Source organism: Lutjanus erythropterus, chromosome 6 (assembly GCF_056507025.1).
Source record: "Lutjanus erythropterus isolate fLutEry1 chromosome 6, fLutEry1.hap2, whole genome shotgun sequence".
NCBI lineage: Eukaryota > Metazoa > Chordata > Actinopteri > Lutjaniformes > Lutjanidae > Lutjanus > Lutjanus erythropterus.
Window position 1 is genome coordinate 11,585,121 of NC_139322.1, and position 22,088 is coordinate 11,607,208.

Below are 22,088 nucleotides of genomic sequence, written 5' to 3' on the forward strand. Positions count from 1 at the left end.
ACCCACCAAGGCAGTTCTGTCAAGAACCCTTTTACATTCTAATGGTTTGTCCAGAAAAAAAGTGAATTTCCCCCAAGGCGGATTAATAAAGTACGTTCTTCTTCTAATTCTTCTTCTTCTTGGAACACATCCAAGGGGTTCAAACAAGCACCCTTTTATTTTCCAAAGGTTTTATATAGAACTCACCTGGGGAGGTTCTATCAAGAGCAGTTTTATATTTCTAAGGTTTTATCTTGAATCTACAGAGGGTTTTATATTATGGTACAAAGAACCCTTCAAAAACCCTTGAAGAAAAAGTCCTTCAAGTATTTTAACAATCCTTGAAGAACGCTTTCTTTAAAAAAGTTTTTTTTTTTTTGGATGAAAAGAGTTCTTAAGGGAACCTTCAGTCTTACAAAGACCCCTTGCTTGAACCATTTCTTCAACAGAGGTTTCTTCAGAAGCAGTTGGTTCTAGGTAGAACCTCAGCTCTTCAGGAGGGACATTTTTGGAACCGTTGTTTCTCAGAGTGAGGTGTGAGTAATTAAAATAACCCTCAGTAGCAGCGAGACTTGTCTGAACAGGCTTTGCCGCCTGCGACCCTCCCACCCTCCTCTGGGGCACTTTCAATAATTTATGAGGATAAGGCATTAACCGCTGTACACTGCGGCTGCCTGCCCATTTCCCCCCCATATATCCTGGCTGGCTGGAAGACTGTACTTCGGCATCACTGCAACCAACCCCCACTCTCCTCCTCCTCCTCCTCCTCTTCCTCCTCCTCCATCCCTTCCCATCCCCCTTCTTGCCTGGCAATTAGACTCCACACTGCAGCAGAGCCACCTAGCCACGCTGCAGTGAGTGCAGGGAAATCTCCCTTCATCCTGACCCACTGTCACACCTCAACACGCTGCAGCTCACAGCTCGCAGCTCGGACTGTGCATCCAAATCTGCCCTAATACCCCCTGTCTCTTTGTCCCCATGCAGCTTCTGCTTCTGTCCCACTGCGGTCCACTGATTCCTCGCCGCTGCTGATGCTCTCCCCCATTCCTGCTCCCTCCTTTTCTCTCTCACACACTGCCCCCTTCTCCCCTCCCACCCCTCCCACCCCTCCTCTTTCTGTCCTCCATTCCTTTTTTTCTTTGCACGATGCGCATGAAATTGCAGAGCTCAGCATTCTTCTCCACTGGCACTTAGGGAAAAAAGGGAAAAAAAAAGAAAAAGAGACAGAGATGAGCTGGGCGGGAGGGCTTCTGGTGCACCACATAACTGGCCCCCTTCCAATTAAAGAAGAGAGCTTATGTTATTGAAGAGCAGCTTAGCCAATCAGGAGGCAGTGCAGGCAAAAGACAGCAGGAAAAAAAAGGCAGTAGAGCGAGTGGGCAAGAGGAAGAGAGGAAGAAAAAAAAACTGCAGTGTGTGTGAGTGTGTGTAGTTTTTATCCCTCCCCTGAGCAGATCTTTATCAATTTGTGTACTCCAGTCTTGGGGTGCATTTTGAATGGGTGTCTGTGTGTGTATATGTGGCAGAGTTTACAGGAGGACAGAGTAAAGGTGTGTCTATCTAGAGGGGCTGTGTTAGACTTGTTCATTCTGAAACTGGAAATAAGAGAAAGTAAGAGGAGATTGATTATTTTTCTCTCTATCTCAAAGTGTCTCGGAGCCTGTGGAGAAAAAAGGTTGAAAGAGCTCGGTGTCCAGAGGAGAGCAACCTGCACAAAAGGTAAGCAGCTGCGTCCTCCTCCTACTACCTTTACACTTTACTGAAGTTGTTTTTGTGCTCTTTGTCAGTGTATCTTCTGGATTATCTGCTTTATTTAAGCCTTCCACGTGTATTTGCATTTAAATATGCACATAGATTTGTACTTTGATGATTTTATAGATTATAAAAGCTGAGAGAAAGGCAGAGGAAGCAAGAGTGGGAGGGGGAAGGTTAGTGCGGGACTCCCTGATGCTTCTAGGCAAGTTTATGTGCACACGGTTCTCTAGTGCTGCAGTATCCCATTACATCCCTGAGCGGAGCTGCCTCAGCATCCTGCCAGTTCCAGGCAGAGCTTTTCTAAAACCATCCACCAGCTTTCCAAAATGTCTGTCTCAGTTAGGAACTTGTGTATCATCCCTGGTTGGGATAAGAATAAAGTTTTATCCCCTTTTTAAAAGACACTGGTAAACCTTAGCATGCTCAGTGCTGCAGCCCATTTTGTCGTGCATGCTCTCATTGTGTATTCTGGGTATCATTGGGGGGCTGCTTAGATATCAGATTGAATTGGCTCTGATAGGCGTTGGAGCCTGGTGATGAGTTTTTGTTTTGTTTATCCGGTGTTCTGGGACTTCCTTCGGTCAGAGCCTGCAGCAAAAGCGACCTCTCTGATTGGGTGAACTCAGCTTACTGACTCCAGTGTATCAAAAGAAGCGGAAAAAATAGTATTATCATGTCTGTGTAGCATTTATACACTGATGATATGGTTCAACATTATTGTAAAATTAGCTCAAACAACAAAGGAAAGTGACACTTTTTTTGTTGTAGTGAAGCAAAGATATTTGATATGAATAATTTTCTTTTTTTCCCAATACACAACCATAATCAGCTTTCTTAAAGGACATTCACAGTTGATGTCTTACATCCCACTGTCTTTTTTTGGAAGTCTGACCTTCATCATTTGTGAATGAAGATACGATACTGTCCAGCAGTGGGCACTGTGTGTTTTCTCTGATGATAAAATGTCTGTGAACGTGCTGGCCTGCTGCGGAATAAGGAGGAAATATGGATGGACTTAGTGTATTTTGTGTGGGCACGTTGAGAAGCCTCATCAGACGGGATCAAGAGTACAGTGTGTCCTGGTGTTTTCATGCCACTTAGAGGAAGGGCTGACACCTTTCGCCCTCTGACAGTAGATACAAGCACGAGACATGCATGGACCGGAGCAGAATCACTGATCCCACTAACTGGTTTTAAATAACATTTTAATTATTCAGCAGTGAGTTATGTGCGGGGATAAGGAGGAGAGGGCTGGGGAGGAGGTGGAACTCATTTCAGCACCATGGACAGAGCTCAGAGAGCAAATTCGTTGAGGCAAACCAAGCTTTAGTAATGAGGGTTGGATGACAGTTTAAAGCAAAGCTAATTCTTCTAACTATATTTATTTAGATGACCTGATAAATGATCTGTTTATACACATTTCCAAGTCCCTACTTGATATTTCATTCGGTTGTGCTCATCCATTCTTTTGCCTTTTCACTTGAAGACGTGAAGAAAACACTTTTCATTATTCATGCACCTCTCCTCCTTTTTTAGCACACAGTCGGTCTTAAAGAGAACTGTCTCTTTGCAGAGGTGCTGAAAACTCATCTCCTCGCTGTTTCCTTTTAAAACTCTTTGTCCTTCCTGTCGTTGTCTACCTGTATTATCGCTGTATGCACCGGGTGGGAGTGTCAGCAGCGCTGTGGTTTTGTTCTACCTTCTTTTTCACTGCAAGAGCAGAGTGACACGTCAAACTGTGGGATGAAATTGACTGCAGCAGCAAAACTATTCAGGTTTGACATCTGCTTATTACGTGGATCCGCTGGGGTGATAACTAGTGCCGCAACTAATGATTATTTTCCATTATCGATTATTATTTTCATGATTAGACTATAAAATGTCAGAAAATTGAAAACAGTTTCCCACAGACCAAAGTGGCATCTTCAGATTGTTTTGCTGTGGGTAAGAAAGTCACATGGTACCTACCCCTGTAGAAACTGTTGTATTTATTAGCGCTTATCAAATAACAAGACTAAAGTGAATTGTGATGTTTAATCTAGAGCTGCAGAATCTATAAAATGTCAGAAAAATGTCCTTCACAGTGTCTTAAAGTCCGAGGTGATGTCTTTAACTGTCTTGTTTTTTCAGTCCAACACCCAAAAATATTCAGTTTAATTCAAATTTAATTTGCAAATGCATATTTGAGACACTCAACAGCATTTTATGCTATTTTTGTGTGAAAGATTAGCTTAACCAATAATTGATTATCAAAATAGTTTAATAGTTTATTCTTTTTTATTTTTTTTACCACTTTTCCCATCAGGCAAGTGAGTTGTGAGATTTACTAGCCCAGCATGGCATTTTATTTGCCTCAGGCAAACAAACAATCCTTATTGCTGAGCCCTACAAAGTCCAGAGACTGTTCATTTATTAATAAATGACAAAGAAATGCAGCAAATCCTTACATTAAGGAAGCTGGAACCAGCAAATGTTTAACATTTTTGCTTGAAAAATGACTGAAAAGATTAATCAGTTATCAAAATATTTGGCAGCTAATTCGATCAACTAATTGATTAAGCAACTAATCATTGAAGCTTTAATAATAAGAAAATCAAAAGAACAATATTATCAAAAGAGAATAAATTATATATTACATCAGCTGCTAGTGGCTGTTGTAGCTAATTATGTTTCCCAGATACCAATTTAAGCACAATGGAAGAGGTGGTAAAAAGACATCAGTGTTGTGTTACATCAGTGAAAAGAAAATGTAAAACATGTTAACGACTGCAGCCCGTACAGTTCAGACCCCCGCTGTCACCACAAGCTTTGTTTCATGTCATGGTTGAGAGCGACCAGGAAAGTGTCTCTGCGGGAGGCAGCCGGCGCTCTGAGAAACACATTCAGATAGCAATGATCAGAAACCTCAGCTCCTTAATGGGAAACGGAAATGAGACCCCTCACTGTTCCCAAGAATTAGCCAGTATCCCTCTTTAAAACGGAAGCAGAGCGCGAGAGATGGCAGAGATTTAACTACTTCTAATTAGACAGAAAGGCTGCTCCGAATACACAGACCTGAATCCTGTGATTTACCTAAACTCGAGTATAATTTAGTGTTTTAGCAGCTTCCTGAATCAGGCTTCGCAGCATAAACAGCCCTGGTTTTGTGCAGGAATTTAATGAAGTAGATGCTGAGTGAGGATAGCTGATGGGATTAGCAGTTGCTAATGCTCATCACAATTTCCCAGAGCCCAGAGTGACATCTTCTACTTGCTCCTTTTGTCCAACCAACAGTCCAAAATCCAAAGACTCAGTGACAAAAGACAGCAGAAAATCATTACTTGTAAGAAGCTGGAACCAGTAAATGTTTGACATTTTTGCTTGTAAAATGACGAACACCCTGTAGTTAGTAGAGTTAGTTATGTAGTGATGTCTTCAGACCCCTCTGTCCATAGTTCATGATATAAAATGTCTGTTTTGTGGAGGTTTATGGATGTTATAGTGCCTGGAAATGCTGCTGTTGTACAGTACAGTTGCTCTTTATCGGAGACCAATCGAATAAATTCCAAGTGTTAAAAAAAAAGGAAACAAATTCACAGAAATACAACCATAAACACATCCTGTAACCTTTCCTTTGAGGCTATGATGAAGTGCCCTCTTCCTGAATATGGAGAACACACACACACACTGTCCTTCCGACACCTTACTGTATTTATCACAGTGTCATCCTGGTATCCCCGAGAGACTCTGCTCACCTTCAACATCTGCAGCGTTTCCTCTAAACAACACAGGAGTAACACCATTTCTGCTCGTTTGGTGAGTTTTTTCTGCGCCTCTTCTCGTCCTGACATGGAGAGTTCGGGGATTATTGCTAACTGTATGATATGTCACAGTGACAGCCGTTGTTGCTCCGCTGTGTTGCGTACACCATCATTTACGGGGGCACGCTAAACGCCCATGTGGCACAGTCTGGGACAGCGGGTGTCATGCACGCAGGATGAACAATGACAAGCAAGACAGCTGCTCATTTCCTCCAAAAACACCACAAACTCTGTGAAAAAGTACGTTGTTTATATACATATATAAGAAAAGTTTGAAAGCGGAGCTGCAATGATTGGTCGATTAATTAATTAGATGCCAACTAGTTTGATAATCTATTGAGTTTGAGTCTTTCTTTAAGAAAAAAAGTCAACATTCTCTGATTTCAGCTTCTTAAATATGAATATTTTGATTTAATTAATTGAGAAAATAATCGAAAGGTAAATCAACAATGAAAATAATAGCTAGTTGCAGCCCTAGTTGTCGACCATGACTATTTTGATAATCGATTAATAATTTTGAGTCGTTTCTTTAAAGAAAGAATATCCAAATTCTGTTTTCAGCGTCTTAAATGTTTTCTTTTTTACTCTTCTGTGTCAGTAAACAGAATATCTCTGAGTTGTGAAGAAAACAAGACATTTGAGGACGTAATTTGAGGTTTTGGGAAACAGTGATCAAATTCTTTCATCAAACAAACCAAACGAAAAGCAAATAAATAGGAAATTAGAGCTGCAATGATTACCTGATTAACCGATTAGTCAGTATAAAGAAAATTAATTACTTTTACTGATTAAACAATCAAACAATTGTTTAATTTTTCCAGCAAGAGTTGTTCTACCTTCTTAAATGTGAAATGCGCTGAAATGTGCCGCTTTTCTTTAGGCTTTAGACTGTTGGTTGGACAAAAGAAGCAATTTAAAGATGTCACTTAGGGCTCTGTGAGATTGTGATGAACGTTTTACACAACTGTTTGATATTTTATAGAGTGAACAATTCTTTTTTGAAAGCTCCTAAAGGGAACTTTAACACTGAGTTGATTTTGGAAGCCCCTGTGGATAAAAGTAGTAGTGTTTCCACCACCGTAACCACAATATATAATGACAAAAATAAAATTATCTGAATAAAAATCTCCTGCTTCTTCTTAACTGGCTAACATAGTGCTCACTGTGACTTTACCTGGGAAGATGTACACATAGACTTGTTTCATCTGATTTCACAGAGAATCCAACCCAGTGGCAAGCATTAAAAATAACTGCATAGAAATAGCCGATCTTCTCATGTAAGGTGTAGTTTGCATATGCTGGTTCAGTATTAAACTGAGCCTGTTTCATAACCAGTTAAAAACTCCTTTAAGTAGCTTTAATAGTTGTTGATGGATCATGCAGAAGAAAGAAGCTGCATGACATTTTAAACAGTGAGGATGAGGGAGAAAAGCCACCAACAAACATTTGATCCATTTTGTCCATCTTGCATTATATGACATTTCTCTTGTAAATGTAAGTCTGCATGTGAGTGACGGAGTGCAGGACAGTTTAAATGAAAAAGACAGCGCTGGATTACAGTCAGCATTAAGGGTGTGCAGAAGAAATGGGCATGAAAAGGACAAAAGCGATGAGAGGAGAGCGAGGGGAGGACGGGAAGACGAACGATACAAGTATGTGCGAGAGAGGGCGAAGAGCTGGAGCATGAGAGATTGAGAGATTGTCAGAGGCAGAGCAAGACTGGAAGAGAGTGGGTGTGCATAGCAGAGCTACGAGCACTGCAGTACATTGCGGTGCCCAGCCCCCGCTGTGTTCTCTGCTCACCATCCGGTTCCATGCACTGAAAAGACCCCTGCAGCAGCAGCAGAGCAGCACGGCGCAGAGGGCTGCCTGCTGACGAACGGCAACCTCACAAAGAGATTTTTTTTTTTTTTTGACCCGCCGTTGTGCATTCTGGATGTCTGATGATGCACAGATTTTTTTTTTTTTTTTGGAGCGGTGGAAAACACGGTTTGTCCGCGACAAAACAGCCGACCTGCGCCTGCCTGCCAGCGCATTGTCATGTAGAGAGAGGGAGTAGTCAATTCACGCTCCCCCTCCTGGATTATGTAAACCTGTAACACATTCACTTCACCCGATACCAGCTGAATCATGCCACCTTCCCCAGCCACGTTTCCCCCATTAGGAACATCTGCCTCCCCTGTTTGCTTTTGTTCCAGAGGCAGCGTCTTTGCAAACACAGACAGACACTTTATTGAACTTATTGAAATGGCAACAATGGGGAGACAAACATCGTGTACCCTTAAATAGCTGGTGTTTGTGTGCCTGTGGTGTGACATTTTGTTGATGATGTGGTGTGGTGAGTAAGAAATAATGATCCTGTGAATAACTGCCAAGAGCTTCAGCCGATGTGGCTCACCTTAAAGGGACAGTTCACCCCAAAGCCAAAAATACATGTTTTTTTCCTTACCTGTTGTGCTATTTATACATTTAGATAGTTTTGGTGTGAGTTGCCAAGTTTTGGAGATACCAGCTGCTCTCTCCCCAATATAATGGAACGAGATGGCACTCGGCTTGTCATGCTCAAAAAATATAAATTTAAAAAACGCAACAGCAGGCACTCTTTTCAGAAATCATAACCCCGTAACACAAGATAAACCACACACATGCATGTGAGCAGTTTCATGTACGAGCTATTTTATTCCTAATAGAAAGAAAGTAGTTCCTGTAGATTCTACTGCAGAAAGAAAGTAGTTCCTGTAGATTCTACTGCAGAAATAAAACAGTTCCGGTAGATTCAACTGCAGAAATTAAGTAGTTTCCGGTAGGTTTTATTGTGGAAATAAGCTCATTCCTGTAGATTCTACTGCAGAAATAAAGTAGTTCCAGTAGGTTCTACTGTGGAAATGAATAGTTCCAGTAAATTCTACTGCAGAAATAAAACAGTTCCGGTAGATTCTACAGCAGAAATAAAGTAGTTCTGGTAGATTCTACTGTGGAAATACAGTAGTTCTAATACATTCCACTGCTGAAATACAGTAGTTCCGGAAAGTTCTGTTGTGGAAATAAAGTAGCTCCAGTAGACTCTACTGGAGAAATAAAGTAGGTTCTGGTAGATTCTACTGCCGAAAGGAAGTTGTTTCCGGTAGGTTCTATTGTGGAAATAAGCTTATTCCCATAGACTTTACTGTAAAAATAAAGTAACTCTAGTAGATTCTACTGCGGAAATAAAGTAGTTCTAGTAGATTCCACTGTAGAAATAAAATACTTCTGGTAGATTGTACTGCAGAAATAAATTAGTTCCCGAAGGTTATATTGTGGAAATAAAGTAGTTCTAGTGGATTCTACTGCCAAAATGAGATGGTTTCTGGTAAATTCTATTGTAAAAATAACCTTGTTCCCGTGTATTATACTGGAGAATTTAAGTGGTTCCGGTAGATTCTACTGTGGAAATAAAGTAGTTCCAGTACATTCTACTGTAGAAATAACGTAATCCAGTACATTATACTATGAAAATAAAGTAGTTCCAGTACATTCTACTGTAGAAATAACGTAATCCAGTACATTATACTATGAAAATTAAGTAGTTCCAGTACATTCTACTGTTAACGTAATCCAGTACATTATACTATGAAAATAAAATAGTTCCAGTACATTCTATTGCAGATATAAAGTAGTTCTGGTAGATTCTACTGTAGAAATAAAGTAATCCCATTAGAATGCAGTATAGAAATAAAGTTGTTTGGTAGATTCTACTGTTGAAACATATGTTCCAATTGATTCTACTGCAGAAATGAAGCAGTTTAAGTAGATTCTACTTCTACTGTCCCCTTAAATAAATAAACACTGTTTATTTCCTTAAAGTCAGGCAGTGTGCAGCGTGCATGAATGACTCACACAGAGTAGCTTCATACTTAAGTTCTGTTAGATTAATTATCCAGCTTTTGGCCGTGCAAGCATTACTCTTTCTCTGTGTGACACACAAGCACACACACACACGCGAGGACGCAGACACATGCATGCAGATGTGAGAGGAATCTTAATCATGTGAAAGCTCTAGGAAACGAAGGAAAAAGAAGCTCGTTTCTGCTTCCATAAACAGTTGCTACGTTTCCGTCCCACTGCCCGCCTGCCTGCCCGAGGGGGGTGGACGGCTGAAGCGTGTAGAGCTTCCCCCATCTTTGTATGTTCTCTGGTTTCCCTCTGCTTTGCTGATGTAGCTGATTCACATTGCGTGGTGTGGACTCCTGTGACAAGGTCTGATTGTGTCTCTCGCTGTGTTCAGGAGTAGTTGAGTCAATTACACCTCGGCAGACAGGTGTTTGAGCTGCTAAGTGTGTTTGCCTCAGCACATCAGACCGTGTTTGCTTGTGATTTGCAATGAAATCAGCAGCAGGCTTTGAAAATGATAAGGCACAAAAAAAAAAGTGCTGGTAGTGAGTCACGATGCAACTGAGGATAGTAATCCAACTTGCAATGAATGTAAATGTATTCATTCACACTAAATGTATCACATGTTTGGATTATTATGCCTATAACATTATTGGAATGACATTATGGCCAAGTGCAACATCCAAATCACAGAAGCTGCATTTTTTTTTGATAAATTAAAAATGTGTGACGAAACAGCATTATAATGAAGTACTATAGTGCTGCAGAGATGCCCTGGCCTGCAAGTCTTGTTCTCCAGGCATAAGGACACATGTTTTTTGGTACAGACCCTGACAAATGTTGTTTTTCAGTGAAAATGGAAATTTTGATGCACAAATGATATCACAATGGCAGTATCTCTGAAAACAATCACAATATGATTTTCTTTCACCACATTGCGTAGACCAGCTGGAAAAAATATGCATCATTTTTCGTACAGATAGATTTAATTAGGGCTGCAAAATTAATTGCAATATTATTGAAAGTGCAATATAAGTGCAGACCTGGGCTGCAGAGATGCCCCATTCTACAAATCTTGTCGTCTAGATGTAAGAAGACATGTTTGTTTGGTACAGAACCTCCCAAATGTTGTCTTTTTTTTTCAGTGAAAATGGAATTGTAAACCAGAATTTGTCATTCCCACTAATCAGGAATCATATCATAATTATAATATCTGTCAAAATAATCACAATATGATTTTTTGGGGAAAAAAGTGTAACATTTCTTGTGCAGATGCACCACTTGCTTTAGATGGAAACTAGCTCTTTGGAAATAGATGCAATCAGGGCTGCATTTAATCACAATTATCAAAAGTGCAATATGACAACAGTAGTAGCAGTAACAATATCCAAATCACAGAACCCCGCAATTTTTTGATGGAAGAAAAACGTGTATTATGATGAAGTACCATAGTGCTGGGCAACAAATTTTGTTCTCCAGATGTAAGAAAACATGTTTGTTTGGTACAGACCACAACAAATACCACATCATTATGATTTTAATAGTGTTTTTAGAAAAAAAAAAGAACATTGTGAATGATATCACAATCACGGTATCTGTCAAAATAAACAGAATATGATTATTTTGTACAATATTGTGCAGTCCTTCTGGAAAAAAAATATGTAATAGTTTTTGTGCAGGGCACCAGGTGCATCAAACAAGCAGCTTGGAAATAGATTTGATATTCTGTTAACCTGCCTTCCAAATGTCTGCCTATTTTTCTTCCTTTGGTAAAAAAAAAAGAGTGAGAACATCCAACCTTGCAAAATGTCTTGAAAAAAAAAGACAGCATTGGTAAAGTCATGTTTTTAGCACACTGTTCACAAGGTGGTGCTTGGAGGAGAATGTGACTGTGCACAGCTGAGGATGTAGCCATGAAGAGAAAAAGAAAAAGTAGATAGTAATCAAAAAAATATGTACCATATTTTGTGCATGGCACCAGCTCCATGAGAAATAGATTTAATATTTTAAATAACCTGCGCTCCACATGTGCAGTTATTTTCTTCCTTTTGTAAAAGAGTGTGAGAACATCTAACCCTGCAAAATCTGTGAAAAAATAAAGAAAGCTTTGCTGCAGTCATGTTTTTTTTTGCACATTATTCACAAGGTGGTGCCTGGAGGAGAATGCAGTCTTTGGCTGTGGATAGTTGAGGATGTATCATGAAGGGAAAAAGAGAGAAACACTGTGGTTTGTGTGTGTGTGTGTGTGTGACAGAGACAGAAAGAGTGGGAGAAAGCAGCAGAGTATTGTAGTGTGGGTGAGCTGCAGCAGGGATTCGGAGTGCTGCATTGAGCTGCATAATTAATGTTAAGAGGGTGGAGCTAAAGGCGGAGATAACTTGCCATGAAGACCAAGCCGCTGCATTTCTGTGTGAAACATGGCTACCTGGTTTTTCTGTTTTGTCTGTGTGTGGAATCACTCTTGAGTACGGACGTGTATGGAAGTGATTTTTTGATGTAGAACCAAGGAGGCGCAGTCAGTCAGTGGTTTTGGTCCAGCTCCGTGTCCCCGTCCCATCTGCTCCCTCGGCCCTCAAAGCCAATCACTCTCCACTGAGCTGCCTACCACAAGCCAAAATGCCTCAATGCTGGCTGCACAGCTCTGTTAATCATCCAATTTGTAGCAAGCAGCTTCCTATATGACACATCTGGTGTAACTCTCATCTGGTCTGTCTGAATCTGAATTGGACCATGAGGAAGGAGGAGGAGGAGGAGGAGTGGCTTTATCCTGCAGGATGCTGCTGGTATATATTTAGTCATCTTCTTTACAGATTTGAGCTTGTTGTTCAGTGTTGTCTACGTGGTGGTGAGATTGTGCTGACTGCTTATAAAAGGACGCATATTCTTACAGGGGACCTGCTGTTTTTAGCCTCTTTGTCTTTGGAGACAATCTCTATTATGCTCTCCTCAGTTTTATTTTTAAACACAGTTTTCCTGCATTAGAGACATCTGCCTCTTCAGCCGTTTATTCCTCTCACACATACAAGCGTGTGTGTGTGTATTCAGGTCTGCACATGCATAAACATGTGTTTGACTAAGATGCAATCGGAGTCTGTGGTGATCACTCTGGGGTGTGGATAAATGTTTATGGAGCCATGCATTAAGTCCATACAGCCTTCAGAGTGTATAAGTAACCCTGTGCAATAATAATAATAAAAATAAAATAAAACAGCAGTGATATGTATTAGTAATAAACACCTCATGAATAGTGATGAGAAAACTGTTTGATACTTTCACTTAAATGCATTAAAGTGGCCATATTACACTCATTTTCAGCTCATATTTTTATTATGGTCTTCTAGTAGAATGGGTTTTCATGCTTTTATGTTAAAAAAACCCACTTTTTTCTCATACTGGCTTATACAGCCGTGCATTATGCAAATGAGTTACAACGTGACGTAAGCAAGCAACGAAAGAAAGGCAGGATTACAAACGAGGTGTTTCAGGCAGCTCAGGAGGAGCATCCACACCAGGGAATAACCTTGGTGTGGACTTTTGGCTTCACAACACACTAACACACTGAAGGAAAGGGAAAAACCTACTTTGAAAGCCAAACAGTCGTGAAATCTCGTAACGAATATGCCCTGCCTCCTAAACAGCCTGTCGTATCCCATGATAATGGAGCGAGCAGTGAGTGACACTCAAACAGCCAATCATTTAATAGTTGTGTTGTTCAGCGTCACCACTGACATGTGACACAACAACAGAGGCAGCGTGGAGTGAGAGAATTAGTGCAGACGGTGAGGAAATTGTTAAAAAGGACAGGTCAGCTCACCAGTATGGCAGGTTTTTGTTTTGTGCCTTGATAAATAAAGTGGTTAAATTCAGCATTTTTTCTCCTGGTCTTTATTAAAGGGACAGTTCACCCTAAAATCAAAAATACTTATTACTTTTTCCCCAGCTTGTGGTGCTGTTTATCCATCTAGATTTCTTTTGCTGTGAGTTTTGGAGGTATCAGCTGTAGACATATCTGCCTTCTCTCCAAAATAGTGCCACTAAAAGGCATTTTGCTCGTGGTGCTCAAAGCACCAGACCAATACATCTGAAAAACTCAACAGCAATGTCTTTTTCCAAATATCATGACCTGGTTAGTCAAGATAATCCACAGACCTTGTTGTCTCATATAGAAACTACTTTCTTTCTAGTAGAAACAAAGTTGTTCCGGTAGGTAAGTAGTTCATGGTAATTTTTTGCAGAAAGAAAGTAGTTCCTTCATGAAACTGCTCACAACAAGGTCTGTGGATCATCTTGAGTAATTGGGGCATGATCTTTGGAAAGAGACACTGGTTTTGAATTTTTCAAATGTATTTTTTGGTGTTTTGAGTGTCTGGAGTCGACCTCCAGTCACATCATTTCATAAGGGAGACATTTCTTCAGCCGATATTTCCAACACTCTGCAACTCATACAAAAAAAACATCTAGATAGATAAATAGCTCTACAGGTCGGAGGGAAAATGTGTACTTTTGATTTTGGGGTGAACTGTCCCTTTAAATATAGGTGATTAAAAATGATCAGTAATTATTGGTAGCAACAGCTATATCACCCAGCCCTGTGTCTGAGTGTGTTAAGCCTGTCAGAGCTCAGGATGCTGTTTAGCTCCTCTGTCTCCAGGGTGATATTGCCTGGTCGGTGACCACATCTATACCACACTGCTCCGCTTGCGCCCCTGTCACCTAACCTCATCATCACTGGAGCCGGTCTGCGTTCTTGATGTCTATTCTGCTGCGACATGCCCGGCCGTCATGTCCTCTCTGCTTTACATGAAAGCCCTGCATGCTTGTGAGATAAAACTAAAGTGTTCTTCAGCGTCATCCTTATGTTATATTAGATGTGTTATATTTCCTTTCCTTTTCTTTATTTTTAACTCAAAGCAGCGCCTCTCGATCAGCGTTCCTACACATTTTTCATTTCAAAACACCTGAAATTTCCAGACTCAAATTTTCAGGCTTCTCTGTAAATTTTAAAGACCATATCTGATAAATGAGCACAAACAGTTATCTAAATAAACTGTTTTAAAATCCAGCTGTTAACATGTATAATAATTGTGGGGTGGGAAGGCGTGAACTTTTGTCAGCTTCTTATGCCAGAAAAGGTTTGGGAGCTACTGGCCTGAACTATCACGTAAGTGCTTAAGCAAACTTTGAGTGATGTGCTGTAAAGAGAGATTTGTCATGAGTAACACGGATGAGCCGCGTGTGACACACGAACATAGTTCAAACGTGAGTGATACCTGTCACTGTCATCATGTCAGCTGTGTGGAGTGATTTTAAGGTCAAGGGGGAAAAAAAACAGAACAGTGGAGTGCAATTATGCTTTCGTGCAATTTATTTAAATGAATTATTTATAGTTTGAATGGTGGAGAACAATCAAAAATGCTTCTCAAAGTTCTGCGTGTGAAAAAGTTGAAATAAAAAGAAGCAGCAGTTTTAACGGAGTGATGTGGGCTGTGTATTTCTTCCTTCATGGGAGCAGAATATCTCTTTCACTGTTTGAGCACGATGTCTTCTAGACGGCTAGGATAAACAAAGTACATCCATGCAAGTGTATTACTAACAGCGTAGTTGTTTAAGAGAGGAAAGAAGACAGATATCGGATTGGTAATGGTGTCAGAATTGGTATCAGACATGAAAAAGTGTTGTGTCTGCATGCAGCCTTGTTTATTCATCATGTCCATGGAAAGAACAATAAATGCAGTCATAACAGTACGTTTAACTACATCACTGAATAATTAAAGTGTATGACCATAAATGTTCAGACTAATTTAATATTTCATTTCAAAGATATTACTGCATTTTCTTTTGAACCAATCTGGTCGTGGATGTCTGGATGTGGTAGCCCACCAGTTGGGGCAGACCTGTTTCGCAGGTTGTGACGTACAGGTGTAGATGCAGCTCGCCTTACTTTAGACAACACAAACCCTGCTCTGTCCTGCACTCTCTCACGCAGCAGTAAACATTTTGGCTGGGCTGGCTGCCTGCTCCAAACACCTTGAAAAACACTTCATTTAATTCTAAATTTATTTTTTAGAAAAGAGACTAGGAGCAATAGTCTGGAAACACAAATATTTTTCCATATTCTCTTTTCATTCATCGCTACTTATCCATACCTCTATACTTCCATACTGTGTAGGAACCCTGCTCTCTGCTGAGATTTGTCTGCCGAAAGCTACTTTGGGGATCTCTCCCTGTCAAAAGGGCTGAGGATCGCACAGAGGCATTTGAAATGCACCCTGTGTCGGCTTCAAACCTCTCTACACACACAAGGAGGAAGCTAGTAATGACGGCAATTTCATTCCAGTTCCCCAAGAGCCACCAAATCACACTTAAATTACAACCTCGACATTATCAGGTGCAAGCGGAGGCGGATACAATTGAACCTTGGAGGGAGAAGCCTCACAAGGGTGCAAGGTGCATCCTATAGATGTAATATTAAGCTTGTTTAGGAGCGGTGATTTAATCTTCTAAATAACAATGGCTGACTTTATGATAGCCTGCCAGCAGTTGTCTTAAGAAACATGCCTTCAGGGTTTCAGTGTTTTTAAAACGTAGTTCAAGGGTTTTGTATGTATTTTTCCTCTGTTTTTCTTCCTCCTCACTCATTCCAAAAGGCATCTGGCAGCAGAATCTGAAGGGTTTTTTTCCCCCCTTGCTTAGAGAAACAACACAGGACCTCATTAAATATATTTTTTTCTCTGTCCCCTGAAATCTTAGAGACGAGGAGACGTTTTCTGTTTTCTCTCTCTCCCCAGTCCCATGGGGTTTTGCAGTGGGAGAGCTGAGTTGCCATTTCTTAGAGTTGCCAAGTGAGAATCTGCCCATCTGACATTCAGAACGCTCGGAGCAGAGCAAACATCAACAGAACCCTTGAAAAAAGAAAGATATTTTTTACTGCTTTAAAATAAACTCAGGCTTTGAAATTCTTCTTCACAATGAAATGTGTTGAAATTGCTTTAAACTGCAGGCTGCTGTTGTCAGGAATTTTATAATTTTGTTGCTCTGTGCAGCAAGCTTCTGTGATCTGTGGCTTTTTTTTTTGTTTGCTTATAAATCAGAGGTATACAAGGACTTATGTTTTTCATTAGATGAACACTGTGCAATGTAATATCAGCCGGAGAGGAGAGGAACAAGAAGAAGGGATCAGGAGGAGGAGGGTGAATACTTTAGCTTTGTGAGTAGGTGCTCGGCATGAAGGCTGCTTCTTTTCTCTTTGAGTTTTTTGAGGCCAGTGTGCAGGCGAAGGACACGGCATAGAGAATTTAAAAAATCCCTGTGACTTCAAACAGTCATCTGAAGCATTGTGGATACATTTAAATAGTCATTTTACTCTAGTGTTTAGCTCTAGTGTTTTTTTTACCTGTGATTTACAGACAATCTCTACAACAAAGCGTATAAAATGCAGCTTTTTATCAAGGTACATTTTGAATCCTGAATGGAAAAACAATGATTCGCTACTTATCAGTGGTGGAATAGAACTACGTACATTCACGCCACTTTCCACTACATTGTGGAGGGAAATATTTTTTGTTCGCTCTACCACAATGACTTGACGCCTTTACTTATTTTACAAATGAGGATTTGTCCACATAAAACATATAAAAATGCAGCTGAAGCAATTACAGAGAATAGAAAATTAACTGGCAGCTATTTTGATTATCATTTAAGTCATTTTAAATGCAAAAACATTTTGTTTATTATGTTTCTGGCTTCTCAGATATGAGGATATGCTTCATTTTCTTGTAATTATTTTAATAATTTTAATTTACTTGTAATTGGAGGGGCACTCGGAGAGCTGAGACCTCTACTAAGGCCAACGGCCCTATCTTGCAATGTTAATGAAATTGAAAAATAATTTGTGTATCCGCTCCGTAATTCCAATCCGCTCCAGAATTTAATGGAACTTTCTTGCCCCATCTGACACACTTCAACAAAATTGTGTTGCTGACAAACACACAAACCAGCAAACAGAGCCGAAAACAGAACCTCCTCGGTGGAGGTAACAGTACTGAGGTTTGGTCTGTTGGTTTGACAGAACAAACACTGCGAAGGTGTCACTTTGGGCTTTGGTTAATTGTGACAGTATTTCTCATTATTTTCAGAACTCTTACAAATGAAAAATCACTCAATTAATGAAGAAAATAATGAGCAAATTAATCTAAAATGAAAACACTCATTAGTTGCAGCCTCATGTTAGATAGTTAGAAATGAGCTTCACCTCAATCAGCTGCAGCAGTAAAATGCTGCGTTGACTTTAATGCATGAGTAACAATAATCTAATGATGTATAATAGTATAACACTCACAGGGAACATTTTTCTGCATTGACTACTCTTACTTTTAATACTTTAGGCACATTTTCCTGTTACACTTACATACTTTTACTTTACATAGTAAAGTACTATGTACATTTTGAGGTTTTGTTTTTAGCTTCAACAATAGTAAAGTGATGCAATACAGAGACCTATAATTGAGACAAAAAATAATGAAAGCCACAAAAAAGGGCAAACACAAACTCATTAATGAAAGCAGCAACCCAAAAAAGAGGCGAATAAGCTGTTGGAATAGTCACAACCAGGTGGGTTTGTATGTGCTTATTCTGTTATGTTTGTTACTTATTACTCCTTATTACCATTCTTTGTTCATGTATATAGCTATTGGGGACCAGTCCCTTTACAAACTGCTCAAGAGTACCTCGCGGGTACATGGTAATGGCAGAAGACTGAGTGTTATGACCCCATAGCTTGTGGTGGAAAAGGGAAAGCAACAAAACAAGTTGTAAGTGGTGAAATAAAGTTATTTATTTCACACATTTTTGGAAAATTGACCAAAAATAAGGACTCACAGAAGAGGAGCTAACTGCTGGCTACAAGGTAACAACAAATAAAAAACAGCAGTAAAAGTATAACCCTGTCTAACTAAGTTACCTTGGTAGAAACACAAATACAAAAGAGAGAGTGATGTGTCTAGACAGACATCATATCCTAGGATGTGGGTCAGTTGCATCAGTCTATAGACATAATACCTGGCTCGGTCCTTTTTGTACAACAACAAAGTGACTCGTACTACACAAACAAGTTACTCGAATTGGCATACACCAGAAACAACATCGAGGGACACACAACTGGCCGCCCAGACTGACGCTCTCGCTCAACTCATATAGAGTTGCTCCCCTCCAGCTGCATCCCAGTGATTGGTGGGCTGGACTAGGACCGCAGGGCGGACAGGAAAGGAATGGAGTAGGCCACACACCCCCTCAAGCTGGAGCCAACCACAGGCCGGGGTCCGCACGCTCTAAGCAACATAGACAAAACTACATGCAAAAGGGTTAAACAAAGAGGAGGGCGCAGTGGCGGCTGTAACAGAAAAAGAAAGTTCTTCATGCCACGCTAAAATATCCAAAGTATTTTTTCAACCTTGCCTTCGACTGACAATGAAAAATTCAAATTTTTCAGCACGTTGACTAAGATGACTATACGTACCACAGCTGTTTTTGCATTTCAGACATAAAGAAGAGCACGTAGGATCATATTTATGAATAGCAATGCAGAACTTTTACTTGTAGCGGAATATTTTTTACAGTGTGGTACTTCATAGTGTGGTAATAACGCAATCAAATCATGTCTGCTTGATTATGATTATGATTCATCGCAACAATTTGACCTTCAGTGTTGTAACAGAGTTTTTTGAGACTTAAATGACTCAAGTTGAGTGAGTGACAGGTCACTTACGCTGCTTTGTGAAGCTGAAGATGTTCCTCTGAGTGTTGAGCCATCCTCTTCACTCATTCTCTACTCAGGTCATTGTGCGGCTGCCATTCCCAGAATAAAAGATTCCCAGTCTTCATTTGTATTCAGCAAACCTGTTGTGACTCAGACTCTGTTGCAAAGACGTGTCAGCAACAAACAGAAGCAAACGTCTTCTAATTTAACTTGAAGTATATTGTGTGTTTTGGCTGTGTGTGCCAGACAAGTTGGAGAAATGTTGCAGATTCGATCTCTCCCAAAGAGATTATTGACTTGACAGCAAATTGGTTGCTGTCTCCAAGAGCAGGATGGAGAGTTGCAAAATCTATCTCCTCCCCATGATAAGGCTGGTAATAGTTGGGCCTTGCAAGAAGGGCACGGCATTCATTGTACTATATTGATCAAAATAATTGCTCCCATCCTTTTGTCCAGCTGTAAAAGCCCACTCACAGCATTGTTATCTGGAGAGCTGTTCGTAAATACATTTTTTTGCAATCTTCACGCTCATCTGGAGAGTTCTCTTGAATCATTACACAAAGCCAAAGAGATCCACACTGCAGACCAACTGTGCGTCCATTGGTGGGATAAGGATGCTTTTTGCAGCATGTAGCTGTGTTAATCGCCGAGGGCTTGCATGAGAGTGGTTGTATAATATCTGACAGCTCAGGAGGAAAAATAGGTAAACAAAAGGGGGGGAAACACCAAAATGCCGCTGTAGTGGCCTCATATCCTGGTCTCTCCCGGAGGGAGCTGTGCACTAATTCAAAGTGAATCACGACTGTTGCAGAGGCTAATTTTCCTTCCTGTGTTTTTTTTAGTGAGTCATTAACATGCATCATTTGCATTTTGGTCCATGTATTACCTTGCCATTACCTTTTATTTGCAACCTTTGAGTAATATACAGTATATCACAATTAAACCAAGTACAAGAGTTCTAGTAAATTTGTGTAATATAAAACTTATATAATTTGGGGACTTATTACTCTATATTATAAACTTGCAAGTATTGTATTAAAACCTTACAAGATAGAAATGAGAAATTACATGAAAGAGAGAAAAAGTTAAATCTATGAAAAAAAATTGAGTTCAGTTTGAAGGGAATAATCTTAAATAGCAATGATGCTACTTTCATGTTTTTTGATGTGTTAATCTTACTGCAATTCACCGTATTACAATATTACTAATATTTATTAACATTATAGTATGTTATGTATTATAATTTTAAAAGTTACATGTTATTATTTTGAAAAATAATGCATCACATTTTTTTGTGTTATCCCAAATAACATATCTGGATTTGGATGGAGACACACAAGTTATAAAAGAAGTTATAATGCTATATTCTATACAATGCTGTGTAATTATTTACAGAAAGAATGTCCCTATAACATACAAGGAAACACTGTACTTATAAACAACATACATAATGTTTACTTTAATGTTTTATATGTAATTTTTATAATTGTGTTGTATGAGAAAAGTTTTCATGAGTTAATCATAGTATGAGACATGTAAGTCTTATAAGACATAGAATACATAAAGGCAAAGGCAAATTCTTGTAATTTTTTTTTTTTTTTTTATGTGGGTGCCATTAACAAATGTCCTCAGTGGTGTCTAAAACAGCTGATACTTTTTATAGACCTGACTGACGTAATGATTAATGAAATTCGGTTAGCATTCTGCCAAACAGGAAGCACACAACCTCTGTGCCACTCGAGAATCCTTTATCCATCTTCATCTGTAAAAGGCCGCGCAAGGGTTCACCCTTATTCTCTGCTGTCACTGCTGAATTTTCCTCTGCTTTTCTCATTTTAGGGCTGACCCCGCTCAGATTGTGCTTTTCTGTCTGCCAGTTTCAAGCAGTGGTCTGTCATACTTGAGCCGCTAGCCAGCCGACACCAGGGACACAAACCAAGAGTCTGAATGTGACACTATTCATGACAAGGGAACCAGTGCAGCTGCAAGAACCAACTTAAGTTTCAAACTTAAGTTTGTTCCCTCAGCTAAGGGATTCTCTTGGGAGTGTTACGTAAATCCTCTTAGATTATCTCTTTGTTGTGTTAAGACTCAGGATTTCACAGCAGTTGCTGTCATAATACACATGCACTTCAGTTACCATGGTTATGCTTCACTCACATCATTCCTCTTACTAGACAGCATTACTGTTAGCCTGTGTTAGCTACCGTGTCCAAAATGGACAACAAAGGCAAACCAAGAGGAATAGAAAATGAAAATGTTCTCCGCACAGAGTATGGAAAAAAACAAGCACATAATCCAGAGTAAATTTAACCCAAATACGTAAAAAGAAAAAAATCAATGTGAGAAATATTCTGTGAAATGAACCGTATGTGAAATAATGAAGAAATAAGTTATAATATTAATAATAAATAATAACTGCAACAGCAGGAAAGGGGATAATGACAGGAGTCAACAAAACAGGTGAGTTTACATAAAATGATATAGCTAACATTAATACATGACACAGTTATGTTAACAGAAGATGCTATACTCTTTTATAAGTTGCTGGCATTGTTCATAGTGTCCAGTGCATCTTGGTATCTCTGCCTCCTATTGGTTGATAATGACCTACCAGCACTACATAAGGGAATACTTAAGTAGCTAAGGGCAAATGCTAAGAGATTAAAGGGTTTTACCATCCTGAGAAAGTCCTTATGGTGATTTTATCCATCTCATTTTCTGTGAGGCATCCATAGATTAAAATTTTAGGGAAACTTTTATTTATTCATTTTAGTCTTATGCAGCCAGGTGCAGCACTCAGTCAAATAAATATGCATATGCTAAATATGCAAACCATTTCCAATCCTGATACTCTGTGACTGTATTTTATTCCAATGCATATCACAAAAACAAATATTTGTATCACAAGCAGCTAAAGTTTGTCAGTT

General features: G+C 39.6%; 1 protein-coding gene across 4 annotated transcripts in view; it reads left to right on the top strand.

Annotated features, from left to right (window-relative positions):
* Positions 1 to 1,171: 1,171 nt before the first annotated feature.
* Positions 1,172 to 22,088, top strand: part of LOC146324943 (synaptotagmin-2-like) — a 91,962-nt gene continuing 71,045 nt past the window's right edge. For 2 of the 4 annotated variants that reach the window (XM_084720602.1, XM_084720607.1), the window contains exons 1-2: positions 1,172 to 1,529; positions 1,629 to 1,698. The gene's annotated coding sequence lies outside the window, so the exon portion shown is untranslated. Of the gene's footprint in view, positions 1,699 to 22,088 lie in introns of all 4 variants that reach the window. The other 2 variants (XM_084720604.1, XM_084720603.1) reach the window with 2 other exon arrangements.